Source organism: Lepeophtheirus salmonis, chromosome 1 (assembly GCF_016086655.4).
Source record: "Lepeophtheirus salmonis chromosome 1, UVic_Lsal_1.4, whole genome shotgun sequence".
NCBI classification, from domain to species: Eukaryota; Metazoa; Arthropoda; class Copepoda; order Siphonostomatoida; family Caligidae; genus Lepeophtheirus; species Lepeophtheirus salmonis.
In genome coordinates this window covers 26463283-26482416 of record NC_052131.2, presented here as the reverse complement: position 1 = coordinate 26482416, position 19134 = coordinate 26463283, and positions in this window count along the sequence as shown.

Genomic DNA, 19134 nt, shown 5'->3' with positions numbered 1-19134 from the left:
GTTCTTCCACTTTTTTTATAGCTGTGTTGGCATCTATATTATTAAAGCAAAGTTTGTCTTTCTGTCTGTGTGCATGAATGTATATGTATTAATATATGAAAACAGTCAGAGGATTCATTGTATATAGTGCTCCATGAATTATTTCATAAACATATTTTAAAAATTGAAAAGGCAATGTAGTCATATCAGTAAAATATTGTTGGCCTGAGCATAGTATATACTCCAGCCTGATTTATATCATATACACATTTTTGATCTAAAAAATAGCAATGTAGTCGTATTAATGAAATAAATCTACCGTGTCTTTGTATCGCAAGGAAAATATTTCTCTTTTATTTTGTTATTGGTCACTTTTGTATCTCATAATTCATGTGCATTTTCCGTCTATGTTAAAATGAAATTAATGCTTTTAAGACTAAAGTGTTCATCCATGATTACATCATATTAACTAAAATTCTCAAGTCCATATTATATTTAATTCATTCTCGAGGAGATTACACCTACTGTCCCCAGTTATTAATTGTAAAAATATGAAATTTCCCTTGGGTTGTGTCCTTACCGCATAACAACTTTTCCCAACTAGTCGTAATCAAAATTCTAAAAAAAAAGTGGACACACAAACCCTACTAATATACAAATACGCCATGTAAGTACAAGTATTCACATCAAAAGGAAGGCTTACTCCTCCCTCCATCACTGAGTATTACATTTGCTCTATAGGACATTGATTTGAACAATTTATTAAATAAATTCAATTTACTCTCTTTTTTATTTCGAAATAACGTGCTTTTACTATGTTTCCCCTTGATGTACATCTTTCCTTCTTTATTTATCAATATATATTTTTTATTATTGAAAGTATAATTGTACATTGAATATGGGCGATACATACATACATAAGTATATTAAGTTATATCGTTTTTTAAAGTCTTCAAGTATCTGTATGTATGTACTCACCCACGCAGTTCTTTCTCTTTTGGCAAAGGTAATCAGAGGTGGATTTGATCATTTATTATTTATCAATCTGTTGCCATAATAATGTCAACTACGATTTACTTTCCGAGTATTATGTCAAATTATTTTATTACATATAAGAGTTTGTATACATACAAAATACATCATCCATAGTAATAACTAATAATATTACAATTTTGTTGACTTTCACAACCTTTCCTCTTATTAAAAGAGAAAGGAAATAGGTCACAAATTATGTTTGTGGTTCTCAGCCAATTATTAGCAACCATCTGAATACTTAATAGAGTTGAATCCACCTAATTTGATACACAGATATAGAAGCCTCTTATAAAATAAAAGAGTTGACCTGTTACTTCATCCTTTCATTCATTTAATTTTCCAAATGCTACTAGTCACTGTAAATATAATTGAGGACCAAGGAATTCCGGCTCCTAGCTTTAATAGCAACCCAGCATACGGTTGGACATGGCTTTTTACTGGCTGTTTTCCACCTTAATCCAGCATGCCCGTATGCCAGAATTCGTTCTGATCCACTGCTTCAATTAACTCTCTGTTGTATGCATCATAGCTAATTCTTATATTTTTAATACTTGTAAACAAATAGAAGAGAAGTTTAAAAAATATGAAAAATGGAAAAAAAAACAACTCAAGGGAAAATTTTATTAAACTACTCGAAACTATCACCATCATCACTACAACTTAGATCATCATATTGGAAATGAGAAGGAAAGCCATATTTTTGAATGGCACTTTCGAAAACTACTTTCTTTTCAACAGTTTCTTCATATATCTAACAGGAAAGGGGTTTGGTTGACCGTCACATAATGCTGAATAAGTGTTCATCCTTGTATTGAGTGATTCTCTCTCATCTCATATCATTCTTATTTTTATTTTCTTTCTTCTTCTTAGAGTGCCGGCAAATATATATATTTATGTACCACCAAGGTGGTATAGAGTACTATACTTGAACTACAGGACAGCTCGGTCATGGAAAATCTAGTTGAGGACACATTTAAACTAGATTTGATTAAAAATTGTGTATACACACAACATGTGATGCCTTAATACAATATCAGTCAAAAATCTACATACATTCATTATTAAATATTATTTAAAAAAAAAAAAAAGAAAGATCTCTGATAAAACAATATGACTATTATTTTAAAAGTAAGATTGGTTAAATAGTAATTAAGTAAGGAATTAAGTAGAAACTCAAATCTTTGATTTTATGAAAGGCTTCAGGACAGTCTCTGAGGTCAAAACATAATTATATTTTCCTGTCGTTGGACATATTTCCCATATTTGTACTAGTAATTTCCTAATACAGACTAAATCATCCTCTCAGATCACTATTAGGATATATTCAAATCAAATTACAGTAACATAATCTTGAAATGTTCGATAATAAGTTTTTTAAAACCATCCTCCTTTTGGAGTAGAACTGACACGGCAGTAATTCCAGGCTTTACTTTCGTGCAATCGACAAAGTGGGATTTGTGTTTATTTCATTCCTCTCATGACTTCTTATGCCATAACGCGTGTACGACTGATGTTTGACTTCCCACACGCTTTTAATACTAACTTCATAGTAGATGAATGGTTGTGTGTTTTGTCAGAATCTGTTTTTCTTGCCCAGCAGTCGGTACGATACATTAAATTGAAAATTCTATTAATAATGACGTCATAGACTATGAGTGGTTGCGTGTTTTGTTAAAATCTGCATGTCTTGTCCAGCAGCGAGTACAATACACAGATTGAAAATTCTAGCAAGCCCGATTACAGGATGGTCTCACATTTTATTTCTATTAACATTGATTGTGACCTGATTAATTTTCTGTTTCTCTTATTTCTACATACCTACAGGACCTATATTATGCATCACTACCATTAATATAGTTATTTATGAAGTAAATATGGCTAAAGAACTCCAGGTAAAGAGTGGGCACTCAAGGCAAGGAAGGTATGATTTAGTTGTTCTCAATTCTGATAAGCTCAAAATTAGAAGCTCCAACATGTTTCTTCATAAAGGCAGCCACGATATTATAGGTCGGTGTTAGGAATATAGTCTTACCTGTCTTCTGATTGAATGGTGTATTTTTCCCTTAACTACTGTTTCCCTAAAGTCCTTTTGATATGGGTAAAAGACTAAAGGGAAAGAGTGGACAATTAAAAGAAGAAGAGCGTGTTTTTTCCTCTTCGTAGCTGATTGGCTTAACCCATTAAAGGCGAGTGGCAGGATTTTCTGTCAGTCATTTCAAAATGACGTAGAAGAAGTTCCATCTACAAAATTTTATTTGTTTAAGTTTTAACATGTTCTAAATAAATTTGGTTAACTACGTAATAAGTTTCATTGTCATAGCTATACTATTGTTTCGTAAGTACAGTTTTGAACACTAGCTAGTACAGTTTTGTTTTGATTGGAGTTGTAAATAAAGGTATGTATTTGGTTTGTTTAGACATAAAAAATCTTAAAACATAGCTTTTTCTTTTCTTGAATACCATAAAAATGAGACTACAGCAATAAATTGCTTAATTTGGTTTTTATTTTTTGACTTATGATAAAGCAAGTTTTTAAGGGAGGATATCTTGCCACTCGTCTATAAATACACGAAATGAAAATTCAATTTCATAGCATAAGCTGGAATTATACCTCCAAAAGAACAACCCTATGCTTTGACAGACTGTGACTCGGATGAGTCAGATATTGAAGTTACATGTAATCCAGAATTAAAAAAAACAAATTTACACTCAAAATTCCTGATTATAAAGAAAGAAACATTGAGTATCCAGTGATTACAGACCCTGTTCAATGCATCTAATTATTTTGGACTGATGATTGAATAAAAAGTATTTGGTATCAGAGTAAATTATATAGAGCTCAAAAGGATCTCTCAGCTGAATGCATTTCACCAGAAAATATAAAATAAATTCTCATGTACTGGGAAACATCATACGATTGTGTGAATAATGTAATCGCTCAATCAATGAGGTGCAACACTTTTGAGCAAATTATGTGCGTCTTGCATTTTGAAGACAATATGAAACTAAGTGAAGATCGATTTTACAAAGGTCCGTCCTCTATTTCAACATTTGAACAAGGTCTGTAAGCAAACAAAAGTCCCCGACCATTGCAGTATCGATGAAATTATGATACCTTATTATGGAAAGCATGGAGATAAGCAGTTCATTCGTGAGAAGCCAATACGTTTTGGATTTAAAATATGGACTGGTTCCTCATCTGGCGGATTTCTATTAAACGCTGAACCATATTGCAGTATCAAAACAAAACTTGTTGATAGGAACCACGGACATGACCCTAATGTTATGAAGGAAATGGTCAAATAGTTGGAATTGCAGCCTGGGCGGCATGTAGTCTTTGATAACCTATTTACAACTACTTCCATTCTCAAAAAATTGACAAAAATGGGAATCGGTCCTACAGGCACTCTAAGAGAAGATAGGCAACAGAAAAGTCCATTGATGTCAAAAGTCAACATGATGAAAAAGGAACGAGGCTATTTGGAGGAAGTTTTTACGGAAAATATTTCACTTGTTAAATGGAAAGACAACAGGCCTGTCACGGTAGCCTCAAATAAATATCATAAACATCCACTGCGAAAAACCATGAGATGGGATAAGGTCAAAAGAATGCACATAAATGTCGAAATGCCAAACTCAATAAGTATTTACAATAAATTAATGGGTGGTGTAGATCTTTTTGACATAAACGTGTCGTCTTATAAAGTGAGAATTCGATCCAAAAATGGCGGTTTATTTGTACATTCTAAGATAAAAAACAAAAACAAAAAAAGATCCCGTTAAACCGAAACAAAAAAATAAGTGAAAGTACTCATGAAATTGTGCAACAAATGGCCACATTTAATTATTTAAATGTTTTATTTCCTAAAAATATTATACAAGGCTATAGTGTAAAATTCATTTAAGTATTTAATATTTAAAAAGTACATTTTGTTCTTTTTTAGATTGATATTTATATAAAAAAAGTAAATTTTTAATTGAATTCTTTTATAAAGGTATGAAAACAAAGTATTAACAACTATTTTATAAAAAACAATTTTTAATCATGATTCATGAGAGAATGACTACTAGTTGATGCAATAGCTGTAGACCTTATATATTTCACTTATATTTTTGTTGTTATTGTAGATTTTTGTGTGTCCGCTCTTTCCCTCGAGTCCTTTAGATATGACCACTTTGTCCAATGACATGCTTAAACTAGGTGAACGTTAGACCAGGTTTGACTGTACCTAAATATGTTTATACAATGTTGTTATTTTTTTTTGGTTAAAGTAAATAACAATTTTAATATATTTAAGTACATATCTATGCATAATCAACCAACATTAATACTCTGATAGAAACCTAAGTGTATTATGATGCAACAAAATAAGTAGCACATTATTTATAAATTTTATGCATATTAACTATTTGGTAAGATGTTTTTATTTTTGCCTATTTATAAATTGCATTTGAAGCACTGGTAAAACCTGACAAGCATTACAAACCTAGCAATTTATGCAAGTACCTAGTTTTTTATTTAATTATTTATTAATAGGAGTTGTTGCATTTTGAATAAATATTAGAGCCTCATCACTAAAACATATTATATTACATTTGAAACTAGAATGTGCACTCGGCAGAGTGCAAAATTGTGCCCATGGTCATTTTGTTAAATTCAAAGAATTTAATTCAATTTATTATGAATTCCATTCATACTTTATATATTGTGTGCCACAAAGAAATGATTTCAGCTTTGTATCTTAATTTATGCAAAAATGAGGGTCCATTAAGCGTTTTTGACCTTTTGAGTAACTTTTAAACGTAATCTTTACCTTGGATTTTTTTGGAATATGAACCATTTTTATTAACCTTCATAATGATACAAATTGTAGCTCTGTACCTCAATATCTTCGAATGTAATGGTGGATTATGTATTTGTAACGTTTTGTGCTATCTTGACCTTGACCTCTGTAAATTTAATGGCTTCTATAGTATTCGTACCAAGTTTGGTACTTTTCTCATAGTCCTGTTGAGCAACAGACAAATAAACAGAGGCAAAAAAAATTAACCTCCGTTCAACTTTGTAAGCAGAGTACAACTCAAAAGTAGGGCAATATAGCTTTTCCTTAATCCATCGAAATATAATTTTATTCAATATTTAAGAACTCATTTCATATTTTCTGTTCATTAATGAGGGCATGAACAGAAAAAAAATTGAACGCTTTATTGTAAAAATATTTAAACAGCGTCAATTTAGTAGTTATTTTCTTCGATCTAACTTTATTGTTCTCCAAAGCTAACTTTTACTACATGTTCGTGATTAATTTAGTTGACTAATAAATACTTTTTTTCCAATAAGGGTATCCAAATGGCCCCATTAATGACTCTATAACGCAGGCTCTATAAATTTTACATAGATATATTCTACTAAGGGGGAAAAAATAACTGATTAAATTTTGTCCTTTGTTGTACATTAAAAATTGTACATCTCACCCATAAATTTTTTAATAATTACTAAATATGTTTCTACAACAATTGATCACGTGGTTGACGTTTCTTTAAAAAAAGTAAATGAATTAACGGGGAAAATAAACTTTTGAATTGAAAGAAATTATCGAGTGAGTGATTGAACAGATTTTATATATGAATGACCATATGCCTGGGAAAAAGTGTGAATGGGTTAACCCTAAAAAAATAGGGTGATATATATTTTCAAAAAATAAATCGAAAATCAACAAAGTAGCTTAAGTAATGTATTTGAAAAGGAGCAATTAGCTGTCATGACAATAACAGCTTCTATTTATTGTTTTGTTGGAAGAAATGAAGGGATTTTTGGAAATTGGTTTGGACCAGAGGTTAGTCGCTGAAATTTAGTATTATCAGGCTTTTTATGTAAAACCCTTCCCTTTTAGAAAATTTTTTAAATAATATAATATAGGATGTCGTCTGTGGTCCTATAAAAAAAATTTCTCAAGTTTTTAGTTCGTTAAATATGCATTTATTTATTTCATGATCAAAATCATAATCCTTTGTTCTTTCTTCCATGAAAGATAATCTTTTACAACTGTATTTCTAAAGGATTCATAAAAAATGTCTAGAGTATCAAATATAAAGTGGTCATAAGCTACAGTAAATTTGGCTATTATAGAATATGTAATGCCAAGTTGCATAAAATATCGCCTAAAACACGTGCAAGATTTTTTTAATTGTCAAACTGAAAATGTAATTTTATTTTTCATAGCTGTAACTACAATTTCTTAATACTTGAAGAGAGAACATTCAAGTTGGGTAATCTAATGAATGTCGTAGAGCAAAACTGATTATTTCTTGGGGAACTCTAAGTCTAAGTACTTGTTAGACTCAGAGTATAATTGAGAGTCAATATAGGATATCTTTGCCAGATACAGAACTGAATTTTGTTTATTTGCTCCATATCACAGTCGTTTCTGGCTGATTCAATAAAATATCAAGGCAGCTAAGTTGTTTATCCCAATTATTATTCAATTTATCTTTCTTTATGTAAGTCGGTCCAGTCTAGTTTCTGGACATTTTCTTCTGTTAGAACTGTTAATGTTGGGACCTGGCCTCAAGACCTTTAGTCCTTGAGAACGTTCTTTAACTACCTATCCTTGGAATTTTTCATAAAAATATCGATGGTGTATTAAGCCAAATAAGATATCAAAAATATTTATTATGAAGATTGCACATATCTTTCCACCAATATTTTTTTATTATAATACAAATTATTACCTTCTTATATAATGTATTATATTATATAACGGAATAATTAAAAAAAGGAAACACTCTCTCATTGACTTAACGATGGATCGATTTATCTTCTTTTAGGCGCAACAAGTGGGACTCCACTGGACCGTGGTCTAAAATATAAACTGACATAATACTATCATCAGGTCATATTTTGTACAACTTTAAATAATAATATTTATACTTTAATGTTATAAAATTATGGTTGAGCCTGTTAAATGATATTAAATCATGATCAGATTAACTTTTCTCTTTTTTTCTCTTCAACAAGGCCTTTAATTATTCACACATGGACACACACACACACACACAAAATAAATATATGTACACATTTGCAAAATCAATACTGTGCAGATTAATTTTAACCCTAGAATATTTTTTTGGTCCTTATAGTAATTAATGGTTGCATAGCGCTAGGAACTCTATTCGCTCAATATTGATTAATTATTACCTATGTAAAGAAGCTGAACAGAGATAAGGGTTTTAACTTTTTTTTTTTTACTTAGTTCGTTAGGTTTTTAATCACCAGAATTACGGTAAAAGTTACTTATCAATTATGATTAAACTTGGTAGAAAGACTATTTGTGGTCACATATAAATTATTTTTAAATTATAAAATTTTGGTTATTACTTTTTTGTTAATTAATAGATTTAGATAGGTAGGTAAGATTTTATCACATAAGCATCATTTTATAAATTAATGAAATTTTTTATACAAAAAAGATAAATTGTATCCCAGTTCACAAAAACCCAGTGGTACAGTGAAGGTATAAAGTAAATTAATTTTCCAATGTTTCCAAGTTAGCTTAATGATATTTCGCAAGTACAGGTTCAAGCAAAATAATTTCTTCCACAGCTGGTGATATTGTGACTTCTAATAGGTATTGTTTATTACCGGAAAATGTAATCAAACTCATCTTTTTACGTGTACTAATCCTATCTGACTAATAAGAATAAAAAAATATTAAAAATGAATGAGATTATAAAGGAGTCCTAATTAAGATTCATGAATGCACATTTATAAAAATATCTATATTAACTTTATGAATATCTATATTACTTTCTTAAATATTTTCCAAACTTTTAAAATCTAAAATATAACGATAAATAGTACTTACATATTTTCAACTTTTAATGATTCATAACAAAAAAAAAACAAAAAAACAAAAACATTATTAATATATTTAAGCTAGCATATTTGTTATATTAGTACAAGTTGAGAATTGAATATAAAGATAGTTTTAGATTTCAGTCTCAATTTTGAGGACACAAAACTTGCTTAGTGCAGAATCAAAAATTGATCTCATTTTTCCTCCCAGTCATCTGAATTTTGAAATATCTGGGGTTATAGTGATTTGGGACTATTATCGTTCAGAGTAATTTTTTACTCTTAAAACAATCCCTAAATTAAAAGTAAGAAAATTGAAACTTATGTATAAGGTTTTTTTGTTATAAAAAAGTGTTACTATTGATTCTGTATCGTGTTCTGCACTCAATATGTTTCCAATTTCCTTCGATTGCCTCGATCTTCCTTTTACGAGACATGACGATATGGGATTGGCATTGAAATTGGAATAAAAAATGATGATAATGTTGACTACTTCCTGGTAAAAAATGGTATAACTACAAATTAAAACATAAGTTCTTGGAGATGCAAATGTTTTAAGTAAATATTTAAAAAAAAGAAATCTGAACATTAATATTCGGAAATTACTATAATCCACGTATTTCAGAATTCAAATGACTGTTAAAAAAACTGAGATTCGTTTTGGATTCTGCGCTCACAGATAATTTTTTTTTTTTTTTTTTTTTTGCTTGAATTCATTTGTACAAAATGAGCAGTGTTCCCCTGTGTAATGAATCGGCAATTAAAACCAGAAAAATGATTATAAATAACTCTGATGATGTAATAAAAAGCTGAAACATCAATTTCTTTCTTTTAATAGACATTCAAACGATAATACACCAGAGATAAAATAATCTAAAGTAGGACCTTGAAAAATGAGTTTAATTCGTTTATGAACGGGTGTTCGTAATTCAATGCAATTTATCTCCAAAAGAATTAATTAAAAAAATTAACTTAAAGTGGTTCTCGAGTTTCTAGACTGCCAATTCTCAACAAGCTCATATTTTAAGGAAAAATTGTATATTGTAGCCAAGGGCTTCCAAGACAGGTATGGTCCAAGCACACAACCATAATAAGCTTTGGCGGCAGTAATTTTTTGGTCAGCTCTCTAAGAAGAAAAAAGAAGAGGAAAAAAAGAGGAAGTCGAATAAAGGGACTAGATAGATAGATAGAGAAAGAGAGAGCAAAAGGCACTCAGTACAGGAATAAACACTTGCTCAGCGTGATTAGAAGCTCTACTCGACCCCTCTTCGAAACATAAAAGTAGAATCTATTAAGAAAAAGTGGTCGTCGAAAGCCCCATTCAAAAATGTGGCTTTCATTTTTACTTCCAACATTGTGTTGGAAGAAGTAGGGATGATGGTGATAGTTTTGACTAGTTTTATAAAATTTTGCCTTTAATTTTGTTTCATTTTTTATGTATTTTAGTCTTTCCTACTTTTTGTATGCAAGTATTAAAAAAAAAGTTGCCGTGATGCATACAACTCATGGATAATTAAAACGGAACGAATTTAGGAATGCTGACATGATGATATTTGATACATGTACATGCCAGATTGAATCAAAAAACATGTAGCAAAAGCCCATGCCGGACTGTATACTGGGTTGAAATTAAGGCCATGCCCTCAGAATTCCTTGGTTGTGCCGTTTGTACCTCAAGCAATTACGGTATATTTGTTTTTACCCTTTCCCATAGTTGCAAATTGAAGATTCTTTTGTACTATGCCGAACTGCCAATCGAAATCCCTATGGACACTTTTTATTTAAAAAAAAAAAAAAATCATGCGTTCAATAACTTAAATCAGACTTCTAGTATATATTAGGTCAGGAACGAGAATGGTAGTTTCTATATGTGGTGTTGATGAAGATCAAGGATAAACAGACTACGGCTGAAGGACTGGATTTGGCTTTTAGAAGCATTATAAATGGGATTCGAGTGATGTTTCTATTATTAGATTGTTTTAAATACAAATTAATAAAACACATATCATTCCATAACAATAAATTCAATTTCTTTATCTGTTCTTTTCGAAAAAGAGAAGGAAAAAAAAGACCTGGAATTATATAGTACAATTATCCATCACTGTGAGACTAATCTTTATTTAATTGTAGGGAATTATTTATCCCTTAACAAAATCGTATTCGATCTCAACAATTCAACTTTCAGAGTACAAAAATTAATAGGGACAAAGAAAAGGAGGAAATGAACAGGTGACAAAAATAAGACATAGGAATTATTGATTATTTGGGAATGTCATTATAAAGGAAAAATGTATTTTCTTCAATGGCGAGTAAATTTTAAACTAATTAAAATTCACTGGGAACAAATAGATGTTAACTGAAAAAAAAAAAAAATGCAAACATTGATATGGCTAGAAACAAACACGTATTGATAGAAATTACTTTCTAAAATCAAAAATACACATACAACCGAATAACGTATACAACTTTAAATAGAAAAGAAAAAAAAAGAACCAAAGAACGTTCATAATAATAATGTCAAAAGACGATGCTCATCTCATTCTTTACTTTCTGGAATTTATCTAATATAGTCTTTAGTTTATGATAGTATCTAACCGACCGAAGTCCCTATCCAAGGAATTTTCCCTAGAAATACGCAAGGAAAAGGTGGCATATCTTTCTGCTGATGCAATAATTATTTTCCTAATTTCTCCTAATTGTAGTTCATTGCCGGATATAAGTTGACTTGATATCAGAGATTTAGAACTTACTAATGTATAATTTACTGCACAAATTTCTGGTCTGGAATTTCTTTGTATAGGAATCCCGAACAAAATATGGGCTTTGACAATGTTTGAAGGGAAACCCTCCAAGCCCAACAACTTATAATTATGGCTTAATAAACACAAAATCTCTTATATCGCTTGACACTCTACAAAAGCATGTAGGACTGAATTGTAGATCCTCCCACAATCCTTTCAAGGTGTACAGAAGAAAATACATCCCATTCAAACTTGGAGCTGGGTCGTAAATTTCTTTTCTTCTATGGCAATTTATGTCGATTGCATGATTATTTTCTCCGATATTGGCGGGAGATCTAGTAGATCCATATATTTTTATATACTAATACTGCATCAGAAAAATTGTAGGGTTTTATGTCAACTTTAAATGCCATGGTATTGGGCAGAGATGTAGTTTGGCCGACCTAAGTAGCGGATATCGAAATTTCCCATGTAAAAGTCCCGTTTCATTATTAGATTTAATATCATGAATTGTAATAATTTCTTTATTTATGGCTTGGAATTCCGGTTTTGCAGGGGTTTTCCTTGGTCCAAAGAAAACTTTCTTCCTAATATTTTTCCTTATGATGTCTACTGTGGAGCTTGAGTCAAACGTTAGAGATACTCGCCAAATTATTTTTTAGAAGCCCCCAAAGAAGTAGACTATACACATACTACAGGGGTTGATAGATCTGTTCCAGTCACGATGTATCTGTACGCTGAGCTATTTGAGATCACTGATCGGCACTCCTTTTCTGGGTTGCATGACATATCAATAAAAACTTTCTCCTATATTTTTGGAAATACATGCCCAAGCTGAACAAGTCTACCGCCTAGTTGACTTCTTGGTATCTTGGGTGCCGCTAGATAACTGAAATGGAATAAAATCCAGAGCCATTCCACCTCTTTCTCCACTGCCCACAACGCCACTCCTGGTGATGCAGTTGCAACATATAATACGGAGGGAATTGGTAACATCATTTCCTCCATTGTAGTATTCTTAACTTGATAAAGGAATTTAGAGTTTTTATATTCGAACCCGATACTCAATTTCTCTCCCACTCTTCCCTTGGAACATTGATTTTACCCTTGATCAAGAACCCTCAACTTCTGAATTTTCTTCAGGGTTCCATAGGCCCAAAGGAAAGATTACAGTGTTCCTAACATGCAATTCCCACCCCGATATTTTCATAAATCTAGAAATGAAAGAGAAAAGAACACCAATCCTCTTTCTCAGTTGGGATTCCGAATTCCCTTCTACTGATAAGGTGATATTGTCTCCATAAATGTCTAGTATGTGTCTGGAGTCTCCAAAAACTACGTCAAAGCCAGATAATTCCCAATTCAGCTTCCTTTCAAATTCTTCGATAAAAGCCACAAACAAAAGAGGGGCAACTGGACATCCTTGACGACAACTTCTTTTAAGATGGATTGGGTCACTCCCTTGCCCATCTAATCTAATTACGGAAGTTTTCTTCCATAGGAGAGCCTTAATAGGGTTAAAAAATTATAGGCAGTAACTTAGTCACTCACTTCAAAATATGGTGATGGAAGATAGAGTCAAAAGCCTTTCGAAAATCAATTGCCACTACCGAACCAAATTTCTTTCTATAATAAACAGACTCAATCACACATTGAATGTTACGAGAAATATCATTTTTTTTTATGTTTTAGGAAACCTTTCTGATGTAGGCCAATTCTTTTCCTCAAAATTGATTCAATTTGCCTGGCAATTACCCCTGAGAGTATTTTATAAGTCTCATTTAGTTTCCTCTCTAAAAGTCTTAAAAAAGAGTCCCTCCCACACCATCAGGACCTAATCATTGAAAAAACTTACCAACATACTCTTAAATGTTTGCATAGTTGAAAACTGCCCCAGGAATTACTTTCCGTCTCCTTGGAAACCCAATTTTTCTTTTTCCACCTTTGTCTCCATTTCTTCCTCTGAGATCTCAGAAATTCTGAGAGGATTGATCAAATCCAGCAGTATAGGGCCTAAGGAAAAGTGAACTACTTTCCAAAACTTCATTTACATCCTTTTGTAGTTTCACATGTCTATCTTTTGAGTATTTCAGAAAATCCAGCGTTGATTGACGAATAAGTTCATTAAGAGTTCCTACAGCCCGTTTAGGATTATTTTAATGTTTTGTTTTATAAAAATTGACATATTTTATCAATACTTTAGAGAAAATGCATGTAATTATACACATTATCGATTTACCATGTTTATAGTAATCATATATTTTTAGTTTAGGGGTTTAACTATAAACTATAATGTTTATTTATATATTTTTTGTCTATGTCACTACCCTATACTAATAAAGGGAAATATATATATATATATTCCAAATAATTAATCAAATTAATTCCTATATGAATTGTATATTATAGTATGAAATTAATTGATTAATAAAACTATCAATCATACAATAAGAAATGAAAGTTTAAAATATCTACTCATTGACAAATTAAATTTAGGAACAGAGTGATGAATTGAAAGTGGTTGGTTGCTAAATCCTAGAAAACCCATGCCTTTTGTACTTTTAAGAACATTATGACTATCGAGGTGCGAGTCACTTATTCCAAGGACTTAATAAGTCAAACTAAATCAAACATACATCTTCAAAGTTAGTGAATCAAGCCTTTCTCAACAAAAAAGGATAACTTGGATTATGAAGAACGGTAATGGGAACATATCTAGAGGAGACTGTGGTGTATTAATTAATAATCATTATTGATAAATGAAACCAAAGAATATAAAAGGCTAGAACATCAATATCATCTAACGGGATAGAAATGATAACTATTGATTATTAAAGTACCTAAATGAAAGATCTAGACTTCCACACAATTCCTCTTCATAATTTATCCTGTATATTATTGGAGTAATATACATTTTAACATGGAAGAATCTCTATGAAATATAGGATCGTATTGGATGAGGATTTAACGTTCTTAGTTGACTATAGGAGCAAACAAGACTCAAGAGTTATAATAGATAATTGAAAAGTGGGTAATTTCCCAAGGTTTCTTGAGTTGAAGTGAAGCGACTTGGACTTGGAGAGACTCCATACGATACTTGAGCAGAGTTAGAATCCGAGTATATATTTAACGGTGCATCAGATGTAGGAGGTATCCTTGGAATCATATCGCAAAACTGGGTCCATTATTTTCCTTCCCGAGAAAGAATTGGAAACACGGATATGATCCTTTATAATAATAAAAAAAAAATATGAGTGAATTTTTGAAATTTTTTTCCAAAAACTGTAATACTTGACATTTAATTATTGAAACTTTTTTCTAAAAAATTAAATTTTTTGTCAACAGCTATGACTAAAAAACATTGAGAGAATTTATGAATTTTTTTTTCAAAAAACTGTAATACATGAAATTTAATTTTTGAAACTTTTTTCTAAAAAATTTAATTTTTTGTCAACAGCTATGTCTCATGTTATATATTTAATTTTTAATTTTTTCCCCCAACATTTTAATTTTTGAAATTGCTTTTCAACAAAATTTAGTTTTGGAAAAAAATAAATAAATACAAAAGCCAAGCTTCCCTCCCCCAAAAAATTATATTTAGAGATTTTTTTCAAAAATTTTTGTAATTGAAATCTTTTGTGGATTTTGATTTTTTTTAAACTTAATTATTTGAGAATAAATACGGATATTTGGAATTTTTTGAATAGTTGTAGATTTTTGAATTGTTTTTTTGGAAAAAAAATAATATTTTAAAATCTTTTTCCAAAAAATGTATATTTTTTTAATAGCTGTAGATTGTTTTTTTATTTTTTTTTCATACAAATTTAAAGTTTGGTATTATTAAAAAAAAAATACCGAAAACTAAGCCAAACACTCTTTTGATTCCCAAGGAATTAAACATAAAGGTTTCTATTTTTTTAATTCTATTAAAAAACTTGATTTCTTATGGATTTCTTTTTTACCACAGCTTACATGATCTAGGAGGGCAAGAAGTATTTTAGTCTCTAGAGCGCTCACTGGCTGTGCTTTACCGACACCCGCTCTAGCTATATTTTACTACATATCACATTCAGTAGTTTTCATTTGAATTAAATACTTCACTCTTCTTTTCTTTTTTTCAAAATAATCTCGTTGTTGAATAGCGTTATTTTCTGACAATCAATCAATCAAACAGACAGAGAGATCAACTTTGCTTTATTAAGATAGATATATAAAATTGACATATTTTTCCAAATATCTTGGGGAAACTTATCTATTTAATGGATTTAAAAATAGAAAACTTAGCTGTTTTATAATAAGACAACTGATGACAATGAAAAAAAAAAGTTATTTGAATAAAATCATACTAATAGAAAAGCATTGAAGATCTTTTTTGTTTCCAGTCTATTTTTTTTTTTTACAATTTAAAGCCAGATAAATATTCAAGAGAGCAGAATGGTATTCCTAAAAATATGTATTTATTCATTAACTGTTTTAAATGCTCTGCTTCGAAACTTTGCAACCGGTTCAAGACGTTTGAATAGGTATTTAAGCATCATTTTGTTTCATTTAGACCTTGGTACGTTTTGAAAAGTTAAAAAAATTTAATCCTCTCTCCCAAATTGCTAACGTTTAGATCATCAAAAAGGCACTGAGGTTTCAACGATTCGTCGACACTCGTGTGACGGTTGGTACTCAATTTCAGTGAAGATGGAGCAGTAGTAACTCTCTATCTTCTACTATGGTGAGTCAACATAACAAAATCTTCAACAAAAAAGTTCCAATTTTTATTTATTCCCTTCCTATATATGAAAAAACAGCCTAGTATTTCATGGACATATTTGAGTCAATTTTAAGATTATTTAAATTAGTGGGATGAATTAAGTGGGTCAAGTATTTTAACAATACTTTAGAATCTTTATTTCATTCAAGAGACTTAAATTGGGCCCCCTACGTCTCCCTTCAAATAAAATAAGCCAATTTATCATTCATTTATTTTCAATTATTGCAATTCGCAGCACACCCAAAGGGTTAACAAGAATAACTTATTTGTAAGAATAAATTATGATTCTTGGAAGAATACAAATGTAATCCACACTCAAACTTTTTGTTGTGTTGATATGCTATATACAGTGTACCAGATAAAGTCATGGAATAACCTTTAAACCAATTTGTATTACTTTAGGGTGAATATTGCATATACTAGGTTGCGTTATTAAAAGTAAGGACCTTTCCGGTTCATAAACAATAATATGAAATTTTCAAAAATCAATAGTTGTCATTATGGGCGTGAAAAGTGTCAGAGCCCAATGCATGTCCAGGAGATCATGATGGTCGTAGGGTGCTCCCGAAGTCTTGCATATAAGATTAAAACATGGTGGTATCAGTTCATTAGCCTAGAGAGGTCCGTTAATGCAATAGTAAAATCAGAATCATGGAGGACGTGGACACTGTAATCACCAGAAGATCAGAAATTATGGACTTGATTAAAGCGTAATGCTTGGTTTGGTTTGGCCACACTCCTCCTCAGACTGTTCCCCCTCGATTTGGAGTATAGTAAAAAGAACGCATATTCTACACTCACCGAAATTTGGATACCTTCAGGCCTCCGTTGAGCTGCAGTGGTGGCTCTGCTCCCAGGTTAGAGGCCATGGTAGCAACCAAAGGAAATCATCTTGAAAATAGATAGATATATCAATAAAGAAGTCTCTGAAAAAATCTCCGTCTGGCTCTCCTTTTCTTTCTTGGAAAAGTTTAGCCTATTTGTTCATTATCAAGCAGTGCACGATTTTATCTCGTACACTCTAGGTGGATAAAAAGAGGTAGGGCAGAGTAATTTTATTTTCTGGTTCAATGATGTAGTAATTATAGTTTTGTATATACCGAAGCTTAAATATTTATGTGTTGTATAAGCAACCAAGCACATAAAAAAAAGGGGGGGGAGGTTGAAATAAAATACTTAGAAGAAGAAAAAACAGAAACCATTTATGAACTTAATACTTTTTAGGATGTAAAAAAAGGGAAAATAGAAACATTAAAATGCAATGATAAATTGTTTTTTTAACATCAAATGTATATTATAGATTGCACATGCCTAGGCACCAAAGGTTGCACGCATCTTCTTTTGACATCCCTCAATTGTCATAATTTATTATATATGCACATAATACCTACTTCATCAATATTAATTCGTATAAATAAAATTTAAATAAACAAACAAGCTCGGGAATTAAGATGTGAAAATTAGTTAGTTTGACACGTTCAAACACATCATTTACTAACAAAAGTTAGTAGAGAAATATTTTAACCTTATTTATTTTTGTTGAATCTTTGATCTTTTTTGTGAAATCAGTTTCATTTAAAGTATGTAATTTTGTACAAGGGTGGTAAAGTAGCTCTATGGAACAATCATGTCTAATGTGAATAGGGTATGAGCAAATTAAAATATAAACATTTTATCTGCAAAGTGGTGTTACAGTTTGTAGCTAGTTTTATTAGCAAAGGGTTTGAAGAATTTTCAAAGAGCCCTATATTTGAGTAAGTATGACGTATCTTTTATATTAAATAATATTCATTCAGTGAGTTGTATTATTTTGCCAGAAGACGACACCACTCTCTTTGCTTTAATTACAAACTAAAATATATAAACAACACATTTATCCATTGGCAGTATTTTTTAGAAATCCGGCATGTATAATAGTTGGTACTACTATCAAAATGCAATCGTTATTCATTATCTCAAGCTTTCCTCTTTCTGAAAGAAAAAGATTCAGCTGGTGGTTCTTTGCTAAATATACCCAAATATTAGACAATTCTTTATTGTGGAAGTTCTCTTTGACCTCTTCCTCAATTACAAGAACGCACTCAAATGTTAAGCAACCGCAGTTCCGATGAAAAATATTTGTTAAATGACATCATTATCATAAATACCAGTCAGTGACATCATTGTAAATATTTATCGACTATCTTGAAGGTATAAACATCCAATTTATTAAAGAAAGATATAATTTGATAATGATACTAAATTCAAAATAATGAGAAACAATTTTCGTGAAGGAAGGATAATTCAAATTTCCCTCAACGAATTCATTGGTTAACCCAAAGTTATTCACTATAATTAGAGCTTTAAATCATATAAGCTGTCAGTATGTGAAAAAAGAAACTGACATTTTATGTGACTATTTTGAAATTATGAGTCATCTGTATCAAAATCCAAGAGAGTAAATGACTGAAAATCTTCTCCTTCCACTTAAAAGTGATTTAAAAGAGGTTGAACAAAGAAAACAAAATTGCAAATTCCCCCAAAATCAATTTTGCTTTGCAATTTCCCAATATATTTCAATCCTCTCGGATTTGGGAGGTAGTTCACATCAAAAGAAATGTACAGCACACAGCCATGTAATTTCCTCCGTAAATGGAGTCTTCCGGGTCTATTGAATGAGGAACGGATAATTTTGTAAAAAAACAAAAAAAAAATATAGTAGATATTTCTTGCCGTGCCGATCCAAGTGCAGAACAAACAATTTTGTTGCCTTTTACGCAGAA